General features: G+C 48.2%; 1 protein-coding gene across 4 annotated transcripts in view; it reads left to right on the top strand.

The window, feature by feature from the left end:
* The window catches only part of TMEM230 (transmembrane protein 230), a 304,580-nt gene that overhangs the window by 220,757 nt on the left and 65,273 nt on the right, over positions 1-18,550 (top strand). The gene's annotated exons all lie outside the window — the stretch shown is intronic.

The raw sequence follows: 18,550 nt of genomic DNA, 5'->3' as shown, positions 1-18,550 counted from the left end.
TTCTTCGACACAAATTGTATAGAATGGTCTTGTACCCTCTTAAAGCTCCTCTACCTATTACGTAGTGCCAAGCCTCTGTTATCGTGAGAGAAAAATGTCCAATATTTCAGACTTGTCTGCCCGGATAACATTAGGGCATTTGATGGGGAATCATCCTCAATTAGGCAAGCATGTTCTCCAGCCTTAACTTGATTCGCTTTGGGACATTGTATTAACCCACTTACCCCAGACGATGCTTGATTCATAGTACAAGGTTTGTTTGTTTTATTTCTATAGCGCTCCGGACCCGGGAGTAAAAGGGCGCTTAGTACAAGTTACAAGTTCATGGCAGTACATGGCAATGATATTTTAACAACAGTTATATACAGAATATACAGCCAGTGAAGTTACTAGCAACCAAAATGACATAAAAGATGCATGTACAAAAATATACAATTTGTGGCTGAGTCTAACTTAAAGGTTGACTTTTTGTCCGTGGAGCAGTTTCTTGTTTACCAATAGAATTTGCTGCCAAATCTTCATGGATTTTGCCACAAAGTTTCAATAAAATCTTCATGGCAAACTGCATAATAACCATGACAGAATGGATTTCAGGCAGAGGGTCTTCCAACCATGACAGAATGGATTTCAGCCAGAGGGTCTTCCATTCGCCTTTCGTCCACAGTTAGGGTAGATGAATCTAGTTGAGGAAAAAGATTAGGAGACAGTGATAATCCATTAGGATCTTGAGTAAGCCCTCTGTCTAATTCTGCCCTATTAATCGTCTGATTCACTAATGCACCCTCCTGGTAAGACCGTTTCTTTGCCACTGCTGTAATCTGCTGTAATACGATCCTGGAGAGAGTAGCAGAGATTCAATAGAGTTGTTATCTATATCAAAATGTGAACCATTGCTGTCTCTTAAACCATTGTCTGTGGGCTCCCTGTCGCTTGTTTCTGCCACTGACTGCCCCTGCAGTGAGACAACCTCAGTGATGGTAACATGAGGTTCCACCGGGGAAAAAGGCTGTCATTTTCCCCCATTGTCGTGGGGTTTTTACATATTTCCAGTTTAGTTACTTGTGCATTTTCAATAGTTGGGACAGGTCGCGTATTTGCAGTAGATTGCTCAGTTAGTCACACTGGGGGGTCTTTCCCTTTCGAAGGTTATATCCCCCTTTTCTATTTTTTGGGTTTAGGTGGCATTCTCCGTACAAGCTTTAAACACAATGGGCCTCATTTCGGGTCAGGCAGTAACCCCGCTGGCCCCGTAATAATTTACTGACGCCTAACTTCCTGGTGCCACCGGACTATTAGAAGTCCAGCAGCTGGCAGGTCAGGCACCAGTACATTTGTTAATCCCCTTTCCCATAGTCCTATGGGACTCTATGGGAGCGGTGCTCCCGTGACAAGTCTACCTACCGTGGCCGCTGCGTCCGGCAGGTCAGACCTGTCGGGCACAGCGGCTCCGGCAGGCAGACTTGTAGTTTGCCGGTCTGGAAACAAGGGTGCTGGTAAGCTTAACTGCACCCTTGTTTCCGGACATACAATTGGGTCCAACATTGTGACACAATCTAGTCATTGTTCAATTATAAAAGTCTGGGCTCAGTTTAAAATATATTTGGATGGTGTTTTGAAATAATGCACTTTGAAGGCATCAAGAAGCAAGAGACGGACAATCGATTCAAAGTTCAAAATCAAATGGTTTATTGAATCAAATGTCAGCATGGTTGAAGGTCTAACTTGCCCTATGCTATGGTGGGATTTGCCTACCTAAACGAAACTAAGGAAAGTCGAAGTCAAGAGTTCAACTTAAGTCTGTCCAAAACCTGTCCTTGCTGTCAAAAAGAAAGCTAAATAATGTGATGGGGTAGTCAATAATCCAAGAAATGGTGATCGAAACAAAGTTCTAAGCTTTTTCCAGCTCTTAGCTTCCTTGTCAGCTCCCCTTTCCCAAGTTCAAAACAGTTCCACAAATCCTTGAGGTTCCCTTCTATTCTATTCTATAGCATTTCTATAAAGCGCTGACTTACCCGTGTGCCTCAGATCACTGACAGAACACGCAAACATTATAGACAGTAAAAAGGTGTAGTAAAAGGCGCTGAGACCATGTCAACGTGAGAAGCAGGTAGGGATGGAGTTAGATACCCCCACCATCAAATAGGTGAGTTTTGAGGGCTTTTTTTAAACTGTGCCAACAAAGGCAGTTGTCTGATTGATAGGGGTAGATTGTTCCAGGCTCCTGGACCCCAAGCTTTGAAACTCAGATCTCCAAAACCTTTGTCTGGTGCAAGGTTGCACGAGTAAATCCCTATTATTAGACCACAGTGCCCGTCTGCGCGGCAGTCTGCTAATATGGGATTTGAGATAACCAAGAGCGTTCCCGGCAAAACCTTTGTAGACCATGCAGGATGTTTTTAAAAAGGGGCCTTTGCTGTATCGGCAGCCAATTAAGTTTTCTCTGGGCGTATGAGACATGACCACGTCGTCTGCTGCCACTAATGGCTCTAACGGCCTCGTTCGGGGCAACTTGCAATTTCCTGACACTTGCCTGTGTAGTCGGCCAGCATGCCATTGCAATAGTGAAGCCTGGAATTAATGGTTGCTGCAGCTAACAGAGCCCTGTTGTCTTTTGACAAATAAGGCCTAATTTGCCATAGGAGCTGTCATATATGAGCAGAGGTCACATAAGAGACATGCTTCTTAAAATCAAGGTTGCAGTCCAAAAACACTCGAGGTTTTAACCTGGCTGGATATGTGTATTCTGTCCCCTCCAATAAGGAAGGCTTCATATTGGGGACCTAGGGGCTTAAGTTTTGCTGGACTTCCAACAATTAAGAGCTTGTTTTGTTGTTGTCCAATGTTAATGGAGTTTTTTTCCCATCCAGTCTTTGATGACATTGAACACCCCACTGATGAGAAGCAAATCTGCCTCATAATCACCATATAGTTCCAGGATGATCTGGGTGTCATCAGCGTAGTTCACATGTTTAACATCCATATTGTCCAGTACATCAAAGACCGGTTTAGAATAGATGTTGTATATCAGGAGTGATACGCTAGACCCTTGCGGGACACCACAGCAGAGTAGGACTTCTTGAGATTTACATTGCCCCACAGCTACTTTAGCTCTCTTAGGGCCCCAGAAAGATCTGACCCAATCAGCGGCAAGTTTGGTGCATTTTCAGTCTTTTTTTTAGCCACTAGGACAGCTTATCATGATCCACCAGATCAAAAGCGGCGGACAGGTCTTACAGCAGCAGCTTAGCTAGTTTGACTTGATCAACAATTCCAGCAATGGCAGATCTAACCTCCAACAGGACTGTTTCCGTTCCGTGATTCTTTCTAAATCCAGACTGACTGCTGGATAGAAGGGCCCTTTCTTCGACAAATGTGCTGTGCAGGCTACCTTGTCGAAGTTTTTTTAAAGGAACGGTACGTTGGTTGTTGGACATTAGTTAATAGGGTCCATGGGATATAAGCCCCCTTTTTTTGTAAAGTGGTGAGCCAGGACTCCTTTATACTGTCAGGAACCTTCCCCTCCTGAAAGGACAGATTCACGAGAGTCACTGGTGAAGTAATACTACAGAAAAATTCCTTGAATAATGTAGATGGAAAAGCATCGCCTTTACATTGAGTAGGTTTGATATTAGGAACCAGCGCAGTCAACGCTGACTGAGGCATGTTTTAAAGAGAAGGAATCCAACTCAGTATCTGTGTCAGGGTCGGGAGTTCCAGTATCTGTACTCAACTGACTAGCTTGAATAATGTTGATATTGTCTAAACGTCTGATTTGTTTGGGTCATACAGTTGTGCAACTTTTGACACCAGGCATCATCAGCAATTATCTGAGGCTCTTGTTTTTTTTTTTTTTCCTTTTAGCTCGTTCAGTATTCTAAATAGCTTTCTGGTATTTGATTTAGCGTCTAAAATACGCTCTTCCAGATTGGCTCTTTTTGCCGTTAGGATACCATCCTAGCTTCCTTATAAAGAGCTAGCGAGTTGCCATCTGGATTTGTTCTCCATCCTCTTTCTGCCGCCCTTTTGGTCTGCCTAGCAGCCAAAATAATAGGGGTTAACCAGTAAGTGGCTGCCCTATGAACCTCTTTCCGAATAGTGCTTTTAAGAGGTTGTAAGTTATCATATACCCTATTACAAATGAGGCGCAGTTGTGCATCGGAGGATTCCAGGGTGCCCTCATCCAAGAGGTTCTTCAACTGGGGAGGGACTGATTTAAAGGCTGCCTCCGAGACGGCGCAGGTTCCTCTGCGCAAAATGAGCACAGGTTGCATGGGATCTTTATATGTCGCAAAGTTACAGAGCAGAATTGAGAATGAGACCATAAAGTGGTCTGACCAGCTGCATATATTTACGTCTATAGATGTGACCGGCTGGTTTCTGCAAAGGCCCCAGTCGAGTATGTTACCTGCTTGATGGGTGGGAACAAGAACCTGTTGTTTAAACCCCAGACCCTCCATGAGGTTTAAGAGGTCACCAGCCTCTGTGTCCCGGGGGGTCATTGGCCCACAGATTAAAGTCACCAGTAGGGGGTATTGGATTTAGTATGGGAGCCAAGAAACGCAACCAACTGTTCCAGAAAGTCAGGCGTACTAATGGGAGGATGATAGTGATAAAAGGCAAAATGTATGCGTAGCACTGACCCTAATTTTAACCAGCATGCCCTCACAGGCGTCCAGTGCCAGAGTATTAGAGAGGAAGAAGTTTAAGGTTCTCCCTGAAAATTATAGCCACACCACCACCTCTCTGACCCATTTGGTTGGTATGTATAATTTTATATCCCTTTGGAGTAACGAGTTCCAGAGAATGTAAGTTAGTTTCACAGAGCCATGTTTCTGTGAGAAGGAGGACATCAAGATTAGAGGACGTAATATAGTCTGCAATCTTGATGGAATGTGTAACTAATGATTGTGTATTTAGTAAGGAAGTTTTTAACAGCCTACCACTACACAAGTAAGTGTGGATAGATACAGAAGCCGTCAGCTGGGTGGGGCCATTATCCTCTACGCCCGGCATGTCCGGAACTAGTGCAAGTGCCTTAGTAGCCTGGGGGATATTATGAACTGTATCCGGCTGAGAGAGGGGGAATTCCTGATCAAGGTACTGCCACCGAGCTAGCAGTCTGTTTTTCCGATTGAGATGGATTTGTCTAATTAGATCGTTACGTGGCATTATTAATTTCCTCTGTCTTGTTTTCAAAACTCTTGACGATCTCGCTCCACCCTACCTTTCCTCTCTCCTCTCATTCTACACTCCCTTCGATCTGGTGATCTCGTCCTCCTTACAATACCCTTGTTCCCATGTGCCTCTTCTCGCTTCTGTTCCTTTCAGCTCCTTGCCCCCCAACATTGGAACTCTCAACCTCTCTATCTGCTCCATCCCCACCTACTCCTCCTTGAAATCTCTTCTCCATTCCCCACCCTGGCAGCCCACCTTATCTACCTTACTTCTCTCTCACCTCCCTCATCTTTTCCCTACTTACCTCTCCCCACCCGCTCCTTTTACTCTTACGCTTCCTCCCATTCCTTAACTACTCCATTTTAATTCCCCTGTCCTGTCTCCCTCATCGGTCCCCTTTCCTCCCACTTCCTTCCTCGTTTATTGACCAATATAAATTGCCCTACATACTGTTTTGTTGGCTTGTTTCATGTTTGTAATTTGCTTCCATTTTTATTTCATTATTTTCTATGTATTTTTGTTACAATGTAAAGCGCTTTGATATAAAGCGCTATATAAATGAAATAAATAAATACAAATATATTATGGCTTGAGGGAGAGAGAAATTGTTTCAAAGGGAATAACTTACTTGGAGGTCTCTAGTCGTGAAGATGAAACCGAGAAGAAGTGCTCTTGCACTCACCACGCACAAACCGGCTTGTTACGTTTGCGCTGGTGCGTTTGCGCCAGGGCTGCAAATATGAGGTTCAGCGAACTACAATGCTGCTGGGTGTTGTAGTTCCAGGTGATACCGTGCGTGCATAGCCTCTAAAGGCTTCTGATTCAACTAGCACTTAATAAGTATGAAATATAGCAGATTGGCAACAACTAATGTAATTAGCCAAAGTAACCAATCTAAAAGGCAGCCCTAAGCAACACAATGCAGTAATAAAACGCTCAAAATAAAAGTCGACTTAAAAATAGTTAAAATGCTGTATAAAACGGTTTTCAGAACGGCGTAGTGTCTAGCAGCAAGAGTAAAAGTAATCCCTTCCCCGAGTTCAAGGCAGTACAGTTCCACACAATCCTCTGAGTTCCTTTTCCCCAAGTTCAAAGCAACACGGGTTAAAAGAAAAGGGTGTTGAGGTTCCATCCCTTGCAGTTCATCAAGTCTGAGGGTTCCTTTCCGCAAGACTTCAACACAGCAACTTGTACTTGTTTCAGTCTCTCGATGTTCAACACAACTCTAGGTTAACTTGACCCTCCTTCTGGATTGCATCAACAGTTCACTTACATTGCTTCATCTTGCTTTGTTTCACAATGTCTCTTGACTTTCACAATTTTAGGTCTCCCTGGTCTAGGCACAGTTGTCAGACCACACGGTCCACCCATAACAGGTCACGCAAACGGACCCCTAGGCTCTTCAGCTCCCACAGGTTCTTCTGTATTTGCCCCGGTGTACAGATTCACATTCACATTCACATAGCTTCTCCTTGTTGGCCTCTTGGCTTTATGTGCAGGTTCATAGTCTCCTGGTTAGCCTCTTGTCTTTGACATAACGTGTCACACATCTCATGCCAGTTTGGGCCTTGCTGCACTGTATCCATTCATAAAGTTCACTCTGTGATGGTCTTACTTATTCCCCACCTCTCGGTCATGCTCTTTTATAAGTGTGATTGTATTTCGTAGGTTGCTTTCCAAATGGGTATTCTCCCTTCTAACTTTCATCAGCTATTAGCTTTGCCTGCAAAGTTTTCATTCAGTTCGGCATTCAATTTGATTGCTACAGCACTTTGTTAATTAAACGTAGCCCCTAGGAGCGCCGCGGCTTCAACTGTAATTTCCCTGCACTCCCCATCTTCAGTGTTCCTCTCTGGTGGCCTTGCTGCTTGGCCGGCTGGCAGCCGGTAACTGCGACCCCCGCTCGCACTCGGGGAACTTCTTTGCACACTCAGGCAGCTCCGCTCCGCTCCACTTCCACGGATACGAGCGTCGTCTTCTCTTCGTTCTTCCTTGTTCGAAGCTCAAGCTACTCCCGCCCGACCACGGAGGGAGGCTCCCACACCTGTGGCAGTCTAACGGCCCAATTCGCCTTGGGCTCCGTCCTGGCTTCCTGTCATGATGCCTACCTCCAAGGAGCCAGGTCCGACCCAGCAACCCCAAAGGGAGGCATCGTTCCCCCCAGGGAAGTGCCAGCGGGGCCAAGCTGGGGCCCTTTGGACACAGTCCTGGCGCCTTAGGCGCCAGGCTCATGTTGTACCCCTGTCCTGGCGCCTTAGGCGCCAGGCTCATAAAGCTAGACATGTGCTCAAGTGTTTTAATGTGCACTTACCTGATGCAGACCATGCTCCTACATCCAGGCCCTCTTGAGGCCTGAATGGAACTACTTTACCTGTGGGACTACTTTCCACCTGGGTGAGGTCGGGGAAGGATACATACCTGATCGGTGGAAGGATACATACCTGGAACTTCTTCCAAAGCTATTTAAACCACGCCCGATCAGCAACTCACGCTTCGCGTTGTTCTGCTCCTCGCAGCTGGACGCTCACCGTGTCAGCTACTGCATCTGGACTTCAGCCACGCCTGCCAGCATCCTGGGTCCCCTGCAAAGGGAGATAAGAGAGAATTGGAGAGAAAGAAGACCTTACCTGCTAAAGCTGCATCACGGGGACATCACACCGACGATCCTGAAAGGGAAGACATCATTTTAAAAGCATTTCGCTTCGATCGCTGCAGCGCTGCATTTCACTCACCTTTCCTGAGCGCCTCCATCTTCAGCAGCGATCATCCGGATCCGCACCCACTTCCCTGAGCCTAGAGGGAAAAGACAAGAAAACAAGGTGAGAGAAGGAAGGGAAATAGGAAAAGCTCAGTTTCCCTCTAAGACTTACCTGTTGGGTCATTCCCATTTAATTTCGGGTCCTGCCGCTTCCTGGCATTCCGGAACCCGACCCCAATGGGGAAAAAAGACAAAGACATTGAATGAGCGAATGCAAAGACATTACCTGAACGCTCATCCAGAACTTACACTTCGGGTCGGCGCCATATCTCCGGCATTCCGAACCCCGGCCCCTAAGGGTAAAAAGACATGAGCATTAGCGCTTGCTGCAATAAGACAATGAACATTATTATTAAGCTTGAACTTTTGAACTTGCAACAGAACTCCTACAGCGCCTCACCAGAATAGTCAAGCTTATTTTGAACTCCCATCAAACCTCAATCCAGTGAAGTAACTGGGTTTCAACGCGCCCCTGCATCAGAAGCAGGATGGAGAACTCATCCTTCCAGACCCTAAGGTGAGACTTCACGGGGAATTGTGGAAGGGTATCGAGGAGGGTTGGAAGGGAGTGGGAGGCTTGAGCATTATTCCGTCAGTAGGTAATACTCCCTTTTCACGCACAGGGGAATATTCCTGCGAGCCAGAAAAGCCAGAGTAGAGGGGCCCTTCCTGTCCATCATCAGAGTCCTGCGCTTCACCATTGAAGAAGCATCAGCACTCGAAGCCAGACCTGCGCCCCCGTGGGAATCAGGTGAGCGTGACACTTCCTCTCAGGTCCCACCATGGCTGCCTCCTCACATGCAGGTTCCCCTGCTGGTCTCTCCCACCAGGCCTCCCTGTTGGTCATCCTCTTGCTGCTCTTTGCCTCTCCTCCACTTGACAGGTTGCAGGTGTGACTTTTCAATTGGATTTGCCTGACTGTAGTTAGGACATCCCTCACCTTCACAGTACTTTGCGGGCATCTTCCTTGTCCCAGTACTAGAGTGGTGAAAGGAGTTACTAGTGTTCATTACTCCTAGTTGCCTCTTCCTTGTCCCAGTACTGTAATAGGTCAAGTGTGGGACAATGAGGGGAGATGTTTTACAATAGCCCATAAAGGCCAGGGGAGGGTTAGGTTGATATTCAATAGGGAAAGGGGGATACCATGGTCCCACCTACTTCACCCTTAACCCCTCTCTTCTTCACCCTCTTTCTAGTGCTTCTAGATTGGCAATATCTCCTGGCGTGTTCTTGGTCAGTCGGACAGGGATAGAAAAACCCCATAGCTGCCTCGATGATAGAGCGTTCCATCTGAAATGGAAATGCTGGATACTGTGTCTCAACTGAAGACATTTTATCATCAATCCACAAAGACCCTCTACCCAGGTGATCCTCCCTCTCTTCTCCCCTCCCCAAACCTCTCACCCCTGTGTCAGGATCCAAAAGCGATGGCCTTTACCTGGCCACCTGAGGCACCCTACAGTGTTTATGAATCCTTAAAATGTGGGCAGACACATGCTTACAAGTGCGGGCGCATAGGCGAGGCTAATGGGGCTATCAGGGTGCACCTTCACAGCTCCCACAGCTCGCCGGCAACAGGGGCACCACCATGGCTCGCACCTCGCCACGACTCTCTGAGACCTCTGACAATCGAATGAATTCGAGAAAAGAAACTCTCTGCGTCAAGCCGCAGTATTCGCAGCACTCTGGAATCAACTGCCGCTTCCGACCCCAGAATTACACTTGCTTACATGCAATTCAGTAAAATCAGCAGCACTCGTCCTGCCCAACATATAGCAAATGCAAAACTGTATCCCAGAACGCAAATTGCAGTTAACTGGAGTGCAGGGTCTGGATGGAGGTGTTGGATATGCCGTGGGTCCATTTAGCAATACTGTAAAACTGTGTTGGAATTACTCCCCTCTTTGTAGACCTTTCATGCTGTTCCATGTCATGTGTTACTCATCTACTGTCTGCCTCCAGACACACATCACCCAGCAAGTCCACTATTTGTACTCCTATATTTATAATGTGCAAATTAAAATGCAGTGTTGTATAAGAAAGCAAAACCACATCAACCAAAAATCTGGGCTGACAGAACATCTTAACTTTTATATAGGACCCTCAGCAGCACTCTGTTCCGGCCCACCTAAAGCCTCTCCCTGTTGCCTCCCCACCCCCCGTAACAAACCCAACCCCTTTCCCCTCTCCCTCCCCACTCACCTGCTTGACCGGAGCTTTATCCCCCGGTCCCAGTGCTTTGGCTGCCATAGTAATGCAAAAGGGACTTCTCGAGCATGGGGTCTGCCATGGATTCACATGCTCATTAAAATTCCGTGTCCTCAGGCCGGGTATTCTCGGTGAAAGAAAAGTGTCATTTTCACTTCCCAACTGTCTTTCTCCTCTAAACCAATCACTGAGCTCTGGGTCATACTGCCACGAGCCAATGACGGCCCTCCCCCTAAGCCCCTCCTCTGGCAGCGATCTTCATATTTGTTCTGCACGTTCAAGTGTTTGTAGTCCTTGTGTTTTGCTCTGTGAACTTTTCTACGTTTTCGTGCTTTTTTCGATGAAAGTTCTATTTTGGTCAATTGATCCTGTGTCATGGGCATGAAGTCAGGAGCACAGACATGCAGGGGTCGCATGCACAGGAGACCTGGGTGGACACTGTCCTGGTGCCTTTTGCGCCAGGCTCATGAACAAAAGTAAACAAGAACATCTATTTAACACCAAAAGACTTTTATTATGGATGTAGCACTTCAGATGCATTAACCTTGAACGTTCCATCCATTAAGCAGCCCCAAGTGTGTTCTTGGGGTGTGGCTGCTAATGGATTGCCTTCGCACATGCTCAATCTCTAGGAATGGCAGGGTGTGGCTGTAAGCTGGCCCTAATGGGCGTGCCCACGATCTCAGCTGGATAAGCTGCCCCGATCCTCTAGACAGACGCTCTGCGTTATTCTGCACTTGCAAGCAGCGTAACGCTCACCGTCGCATGAGGTCAGACTTAACTTTGAAGATCCTGCTTCCCAGACATACTGCTTCCTGCCAGCATACTTACCAACTGGGGGAAGCTGTTCTTACCTGTACATCTTTTCGGTGAACCAAGTATTCATCTTTACGCTTTCTGGAACGCCAAAATCTTCATCTTGGCACCGCAGCACGACACACTCCATCGTTGACAGCAGTGCCTGCAAGGAAAAACAGAAGACAAGGTTAGACATCGGAAAAAACAGTCAGTTTAAGGTTGCGCATCGCCATACTTCACGCTTTTCCTTAAATCATCACTTACCTGCTGTCGAACATTGCAGTAACATCCATCTTCCATCCGGCCGCTTGTTGCGTCTCACAGCTGCATTGAGGCCGCATTTCCATCTAACCTAAGAAAACAGAAGAGAGACATTATTGCGGGCATAAATAGGAGAAACATATAAAGACATTAAAGAGAACGAACAGCATCACAAGAGCTCAAGAAAGACTTACCAATCATAAGGGGAAGCATAGTCGCAGCTGAACTGGACTAATCCTTATCGGGGATAAGTGAAGGAACTAGATCCCATTCGACGCACCCCTGCCTGAAGTAGCAGGACGGAGAGCTTACCTTCCATAATTAAAGGTGAGCTTTATGGGCCGGCGTATGCTCAGAGAAACCGTACTTTGGGGTGAAGGGTTCGAGAGGTACAACAATCACAGATTGGCACTCTCGCACACTCTAAACTCCACGCAGGAGCAGTATCACCACGTACTACCGCTCACAGCTTTTCTAATGAGGGAGAGGCATGAAGGGGGTGATTCAAGTTCAGGGAGGCTGCAACCGTGCCCCAACGCCTCCGCAGAGACCAGGTGAGCGTAACATCCTGTTGGGTCTACACAGCACGCCAACCATGTCGGAGGAGAAAGTGGGAGGTTCCCTCTTCAAGCTCTGCTCCAGCTGCGGATTGAGAAAACACCTCCAGGGTCTCTACTGTCTCCATCTGGACGACAGGAAAGCGGATTGTGAAATCTGCCTGGGTTTTTCCAAGAAAACCATCAAGGATCATCAGTCGGTTGGCGGCGTGGCTCAACACCAAGGACTCTACCCCGTGCGGCAAGCAGGGGCATGCCTCACCCAGGACTTCCCGGTCTGAGGAGTGGGCTTCTCAGTCCTTTGAGGGCGCTCAATCTGTGGGGGCCCAAGAAAAGGCCAAGCACTGCAAGTCAATTTCCGTCGGGGTTGCCGCACAAGTGGGTCCCGCGATGGGCAGGGTGGCTCATCTTCATCGTCGGCCTCCATCTCCAGTCATCGCTCCAGCTCTTCCTCGAAGAGGAAGTTGGCTAATCCAGGGAAGCTGTGGGAGAAGGTGCAGGGAAAGGTGTCCGACCTACCCCTGAAGTCCCAGGTGACCCAAGCGAAGTCATCCTCGACGATCGAGCTGGTGGCGGCCGCCCTCTCGTAGGCAAGAGGGGCTCATCCAGTCCAGGGGCCCCCAGTGTTGACCAGGGTATCCCTTCCCCCAAGGCGGAAGGCCTTGGCGAAGCCGGTGTAGAAGATTCCAGAGAAGAGGATGCCATCCCCAAGCCTGAGACTGACCCCTCAGGATGCAAAAGGGGTGGGGAGGCCCCCACCATGCTCCAGTGCACAGATATTTCTTCCTCAGATGAGGAGGACCTGATGTCTGTTCACTAGGTCCCGGAAGACGTGGGTAATGATGACGACGGCAGAAATGCCGACCACGAAGAGGGAGCTCGGCACAGCAAACCCACTTGCCCGACATCTCCACGGGACATGTTGCTGGCTATCCTCTCGACCCTCCACACCCTGGTGTCGGAGATCCAGAAGACAATTCTGACAGCGCCTCTGGCTCCGGTCTTGGCGACACCAGGCCAGCCCCTGGCGAAGAAGACTGCACTCTACACCGTTCCATCAACCTCCACACATGCATCCCTCCCTGGGAATATGGGGGACGGACGACAATAGCAGCGTTTCTCCGCCGCTGATGGTTTCTCCCCGGACAAAGTGGGATCGTTCCATGCCATGGTCGCCAGAGCATCAGAGCTCTTCCAGTAGACTCCAGAAGAGACCAAGGAGGAGGGGTTCCTTTATCAACGGCATGAAGCCAAGAGAAAGACCATTCTAGGGGTACCTCTCCTGGACAACGTTTGGGACGAGGGCCTGGCCTTGATGAGAAACCTGGCCTCAGTGAAGAGTGCTAGGCTGCAAAAAAAGTACCAGTTGCCAGAGTCTGCACTCAAGTGCCTACGTTTGCAGCCTTCTCTGGACTCGGTGGTCTCGCCTGCAGCAAGAAAGAAGTCATCTATCCCCTCTTCAGCCTCCGTCCCTCCGGACAGCGAAGGGAAGAAGTTGGATGCCCTTGGTAGGAAGGTGATCTACTCGGCGACGGCAGTCAAGGCAGCTAACGTGCTTGCAATCCTGGCCAGATACGACCGGGAGCTGTGGTATAATATAGCCCCGCTGCTGGAGGTTCTGTCCGACAAGTGAGTTGAGGCGCTGGAGATCCACTAGGAGGGCAAGGTGACATTGGACCATGCAATCACTGTGGCCCTGGACATCGCAGAGATGGGGTTCCGCCTGATGGGGAACGGTGTCTGCGTCCTTCGTCGTGGCTGCTTGAAAGCCACCAACTTCCGTCAGGTGGTCAAGGCGAGGGTGCTGGACATGCCTTTTGACTGGGACAACCACTTTCGGAAGACCGTCGACAAACCGTTGCAGGCCATTAAGACTGACAGACAGCTCATGCCATGGGCACGCTTCAGCAACATAGTCCTTCCTTTCGTGCCTCAGGACGAAAATCCAGCTGGTCTTCGAAGGGTTTTGGCAGGGGATCCTCTTTGTACCGCCAGCCCTCCAGATCCACGACCCACAAGGCCTACAGGGGCAGCTCCAGGTTTTCGGAGGAGGTGTCCGACGTTGCTCCCAAGGCGGCACGCAGGCCCCAAAGCAAGATTGAACCGTCCAGGACATCGGGCCCCCACCCTTGCACCCGGGTTGGAGGCAGGCTGGAGAGCTTTGTAAGTGAGTGGGAAAAGATCTCCACCGACCGATGGGTGCTGGACACTCTCACCCACGGACACACTCTGTAATTCCCGCCAGTGACCCAGCAGGAGCAGCACATCCCACACCTCCTGCGGGAGGTACAGGCCATGATAAGAAAAGGGGTGATAGAGCTGGTTGGCTCCGGGGCTCCGGTGTCTATTCCAGATACTTCTTGGTAAAGAAGACGACCGGGGGCTGGAAGCCCATTCTAGACCTGCAGTGCCTCAACAAATGCCTCCAGTCCCAGGAATTCAGGATGGTAATGTTGCAGCATGTGCTTGGCCAACTGGAGGAAGGAGACCTCCTCACGTTGCTGGATCTGGAGGACACTTACTTCCATGTCCCCATTCACAGAAAACATTAAAAGTTCCTGTGCTTTGTAGTGCAGGGAAAGCACTATCAGTTCAAGGCCCTCCATTTGGACTGAAGTCGGGGCCCACAGTGTTTATGAAGTGCCTGCCACCAGTGGCGGCCTACCTGCATCTACAGGGGATACACGTGTATCCATACCTCAACGACTGGCTCATCCGGGCCAGGTCAAGGGAACTGCCCGTCGAACACACAGAGAGGACCGTCTGGCTGCTGACAGATCTGGGGTTCTCTGTCAACTATCCAAAGTCCTGCTTGATACCATCGCAGAACGCGCTGTTCCTGGGGGCCAGACTCAACATGGTCGCCTGCCTGACAGCTCCCTCGGACGAGCGGTTGGTGGCCCTGTTAGGCAAGGTGCATCAGATGTTGACTCTGAAGACCGCCATGGTGCGGAGCATCAAGTCTCTACCCCGTGTGATATCGTTGTGCATTTACTTGATCCGGCTCTGCTGGTTGCGCATGCGACCCCTCTATCAAGGTGCATCTGCTGCCTATCTCCCGCTACACCAGGTCTCCAGGACGGTCTTCTCTTTGGTCCCACCATCTCGTCAAGGAGTTCCTCAAAGGACTGTTATGTTTGTTCCCGCCGGTGACGGCGCCTGCCACAGCGTGGGAACTCAACATGGTACTGATGAGGCTCATGGTGGGGCCCCCTTCGATCCTATGCATCAGGCCCTCTCAAGTTCCTCTCACAGAAAATGGCTTTCCTCGTGGCCATCGCCTCTGCCAGAAGGGTAGGTGAGATCCAGGCCCTAACCTGCAAACAGCCTTATTTGATGTTTCACCACACAAGAGTGGTGCTGCGGACACACCTCTCCTTCATGCCAAAGGTTCCGTTGGAATTCCACCTCAACAAGCCTTTGGTGTTGCCTGTGTTCTTTCCAAAACCTTTGTCGCTGGCTGAAAGGACTTAGCACTAGCTAGATGTGGCTCATGCTCTGAAGTTCTATGTGGCACGCAGTTTCCGGAAAACGTCTCAACTATTTGTACTTTGGGTCTGTGAACCATGTGAAGGCTTTGTCCAAGGCTTCCATCTCCAGATGGTTCTCCGGCTATATCGCACACTCGTCGGCTGCCCGGCCGTCCGAGAGCCCATTGCTCCAGAGTGATCGCTGCAACAATGGTGTTCATGTCTGGTGTGCCCCTGCTGGACATCTGCAGGGCTGCTACTTGGAGGTCCACGCCCACCTTCAAAAGATTCTACTGCGTTGACAGGGATTCCAGGGAGGAGTCCAGGGTCGGCCAAGCAGTGCTACGCAAACTGTTCGCTTGAAGGTGAGCCTGTTCCAGAGCTAAGAGTAATTGCTTCTGTTGATTCTTGCCACTTCCTGTGGTTGTGTAATGTTGTACTGCTATGTATTTTTTATTCATGAGCATGTGAATCCATGCCAGACCCGTGCTGGAGAACAATAGTTACAGCTAAGTAACTTGTTCCTTCGTCCCTTTTTCCTATGGTGATGGCTTTTTTTTTTTTTTAATGTTTTTTCCTCAGGAGATTGGCTGTTCAAGCGACACCAATCTCCCGAGGGGAGGGGGGACTTTTGCTTTGCTCGGGCCTACCTAGACTCGGGCTGGTGCTGTTAAAGGCCATATCCGCCTCCCCCCCGCCCCCCAACAGCGGGGGTGAAGGCCATATAACTAGCTTTATTGACCTTCAAAATGTATAGCATTGCCCCACGTTGCTAGTTGGTAAATGTCATCATAATTGCACCCCCTATCACCCCACAACCCTCAAGTAGGGTGTGCTCTTGGCAGTAATTTATCCCAAGCAGACCACAATCTACCTTCCCACGAACAATGGGGGGTTGGGTCTAGTAGATGGCAGTTAAGTAAGCTTTTTGCAGTTACAGCGTCACCAGCGTCACTGGATATGTTCTCGTTATAAACCTGTTCCAAGGGGCATGCCATAAATAGATGTTACCAGCTTACATAATGGCAATTGTTTTTATGAACCCTGGTAGCATAATGCACAATGCTGCGCTACAAAGATTTAAACTGTGGCAGTAAATCGCATCTTTGCAGCAGGTACACAATTTACTGAGCTTTGTTACTGTAATTGTCCTCCGTGTTAATGTATATCCTTATATACGCATATATCCATGATCACACCACACTAGTCAATCCCTAAATGATGTGTGAAAGCATATGTGTTCTTTCACCAAGTTTGTGGAAGTTCGAATACTCCTGATAAATTGGTGCAGTTCACGGATTTATCGTATACAATTGTTTCCCCTTCCTTGCGTTAGTCACTGAATTGTGGAGAACTATACAGATGTGTTTTAACTCACCTGCTTTGCTGCATTGACTTTTAATCACTTTAGATATGCATTCCGTCCTCTGCTCCGTTACCCTTTTTTTATTTTGCCTGACACGTTTCCATAATGATGTATTTATACATATCCAGGTTGATTTATCATTTGGTTTGGTGCTTCATTCCTCTTCATTAAACACCGAGTACTATTTTAGTTGTTCACAAACCACCATGAAGGAGCAATTGTAGGTTAGGGTAGTGGTCGAAGTGTACAAAAAAAGTAGTGGAATGGTGTTCCATCTGTACCGCCCTCTTTTCTGCTCCGCTCTTTATCCCGCCCCCTTCACTCACCGCTCATTCCCAACCCCCACCCCCTCCAATTCAAACCCCTACCTGGGTCCTTCCTTTCTTTTCCTCCAGCCCACAAAGCTATGTTTTACAACAGTTCTTACAAGACTGATGAAAACACGGTGCAAGATAATGCATTTTAATTACCATCATTAATGTGTTTTTGTCCCTCTCAGCATGCAGCTTTATGTATCTTCCCCTTGCAATGACCGACCATTCGCACCTCTTAAGGCCCATGTTCAGGACTATAGCCACTGACACGCCCATCCCATTACCTACCACCCTGCAGCAATTTCCAGAGTGCTGCTGGACTCTTTCGGAATGTGCTTCATGCACGAGCAGTCCATTGACATCAACAAAGCTGAGGCAGCAATTGCGAGATAGCACAATAAGGTTTGACACAGATATGTTACAGGCAGAGCTAGGTCAAAATCCCCAGGAGATGGGGGAAGAAATTATTAAATAAAACGGTGGACTTTCCGTCCTGGAACGGTACTCCGGGTCACATAAAGTAAGGGAACTTGAAACACTTGCGTATACGCGCGTTAGAAATGCCATATCATAACTATCGCAGATTTCCCTAAGAAGTAAGGGAATGTCGTACCCTTTAGTTCCCTCCCACTTTGACCTCTGCGTTAGGGTAAAACGAAAGATGGGATCAGACGGAGGAGGCGTAGTTTACTGCCTAAATTGCAAGCAGTGGAACCTGGAAACATGGGACAATCCCGGCCCGATTGCTCCACTAGACCAAACTCTTCATGGGCAGAACATTGTACAGCACTGCACAAAGACACACGCATGCATCGTGTAAGAGTACAGTGTTGCCGCATGTTTAATAACATTGATAATTTATATAGTGCATGCCATATGCTGAATGGTCTCTCGGCTCACTCATGGGAACTTCCAATTGTGAACTACATTGCACTCCTCACACTCACAGATAAGTTCATCGAATGATACTAAAATGTTTGGTGGTTGTTGGAGACTCGAGTCCAACTTCAAACAGACCAGTTTTTAACAGTTCGGAGAATAATTCTTCAGTCTGAACGCACGGTGGCAGCAGTTGCTCATTTTTGGGAAGAGGCCGAGGTTTAGGATGACGGTGTTTTTCAAAAAAGTGTACCACTTCTTTCAAGCGACTTGGACCACTCTTCCGTTTAATAACCTTTACAAATTGCTGTCTAGTTAGACTGTATTGATTTGCAAATGCCATTTATTTGCCCCCTGTATTTTCACAACGTGTGTTAATGGGGCTATACATCTAATTTTACCCCGTCGGCTAAAGGACACAATGGGGGAGTGAGCTTGAAATGTAATTGTGGCTCAGATTAGTCTGAATGACTAAAACAGATCATTGTAAGGATTTCCCAGAATAACTTTTAGAAAAGTCTTGATTCTGTTAGACACGAGGCAAGCATTATGCTTCTCTTTCTTTAACGTTAACCTCAGAAGCCAGATTTTAGCAAGGCAAACGCTCACAGATAAACATTTGCATATGTGCTGAAATCCTCGAAGAAAAAGTCAAATAGTCCAAAGTAACTTGGCGCTTCTAGGAACTCCATTTCCCAGAGGTCCTTAAAACGTTGAACTATGGCCACCAAACATGTGACCTAAACCAGCCAATCCAGCATAGA

This window comes from Ambystoma mexicanum, chromosome 10 (assembly GCF_040938575.1).
Source record: "Ambystoma mexicanum isolate Mex_15411 chromosome 10, UKY_AmexF1_1, whole genome shotgun sequence".
Taxonomy (NCBI): domain Eukaryota; kingdom Metazoa; phylum Chordata; class Amphibia; order Caudata; family Ambystomatidae; genus Ambystoma; species Ambystoma mexicanum.
Note: the sequence above shows the minus strand (reverse complement) of the source record. Positions and strands in the feature narration are given on the sequence as shown.